This window comes from Micropterus dolomieu, linkage group LG12 (assembly GCF_021292245.1).
Source record: "Micropterus dolomieu isolate WLL.071019.BEF.003 ecotype Adirondacks linkage group LG12, ASM2129224v1, whole genome shotgun sequence".
In the NCBI taxonomy this organism is placed as follows: Eukaryota; Metazoa; Chordata; class Actinopteri; order Centrarchiformes; family Centrarchidae; genus Micropterus; species Micropterus dolomieu.
The window spans coordinates 5937349-5938574 of record NC_060161.1 but is presented as its reverse complement, the minus strand read 5'-3'; the positions used below and the strand labels follow the sequence as shown (position 1 = coordinate 5938574).

The following is a 1226-nucleotide window of genomic DNA, read 5'->3' as shown; positions in this document are numbered from 1 at the left end:
CAAACCGCGAGCGGGAGAAGCCGAGAACGGGCTCCCGAACGAGGAAAGGAAGCGTCGGAGCCAGCGGATGAAGGTCGGGAAAAAGCCTCAGCCGTCCCGAAATCCTCCGACAGATCACGCTGTGAACCCATGAGTGAAGCCGCCGGGCCGCCTCAGCGGCCGCAGGGCCCGCGCCACGGGGAAAACACATCCGACCATCCTCGGAAAAGAGAGCCATGCTGTACCTCAGTACCCGCACGGAAAGGGCTTCGCAACGGGCGCAGGCAGCCCCCTCGAGAGCTGCCCGGGCGTGCTCCATCCCCAAACATGAGACACACATCTCATGAGAATCTCCATCCGTGATTTGAGCTGTTGTGATTTGGGGCCCCTATGTGTCAAATTTAACTCACTTTCTGTTGTTTTACACAGATCAGTCACAGGACAGTGTTTCACCACATCTCACCTTTACAACAAACAATACCAATTTCATACAGCCATATTTCACTGAACAGGACTCATGTAGAGAGTTCTACATGAAAGCCTCTAAAAGGTAGAAGCAGGCTCTTTTAGCCTGTACACACTGAGTTGATGGCTTCCAGTGACCTGTTGGACTTTGGAGTCAAATTTAACTCACTTTCTGTTGTTTTACACAGATCAGTCACAGGAAAGAGTGTTTCACCACATCTCACCTTTACAGCAAACAATACCAATTTCATACAGCCATATTTCACTGAACAGGACTCATGTAAAGATTTCTACATGAAAGCCTCTAAAAGGTAGAAGCAGGCTGTTTTAGCCTGTACACACTGAGTTGATGGTTTCCAGTGACCTGTTGGACTTTGGAGTCAAATTTAACTCACTTTCTGTTGTTTTACACAGATCAGTTACAGGACAGAGTGTTTCACCACATCTCAACTTTACAGCAAACAATACCAATTTCATACAGCCATATTTCACTGAACAGGACTCTTTTGCTTCTCAAGCCTAAGTGAGTGTGTAAAGCTCCTTTTGTGGTTTTTATGAGCTAACAACCACCTAATAAGTTCTAAATGGAGTTTTATTACCAAAATACAACTGCATGATGGGTGTGGGACGCTGATTTGAGCTGTTGTGATTTGGGGCCCCTATATTTCAAATTTAACTCACTTTCTGTTGTTTTACACAGATCAGTCACAGGACAGAGTGTTTCACCACATCTCACCTTTACAGCAAACAATACCAATTTCATACAGCCATATTTCACTGAA

The 1226-nt window shown here is 45.9% G+C and overlaps 1 protein-coding gene across 1 annotated transcript in view; it reads left to right on the top strand.

Moving 5' to 3' along the window:
- Nucleotides 1-1226, top strand: part of gins1 (GINS complex subunit 1 (Psf1 homolog)) — a 4351-nt gene that overhangs the window by 776 nt on the left and 2349 nt on the right. The gene's annotated exons all lie outside the window — the stretch shown is intronic.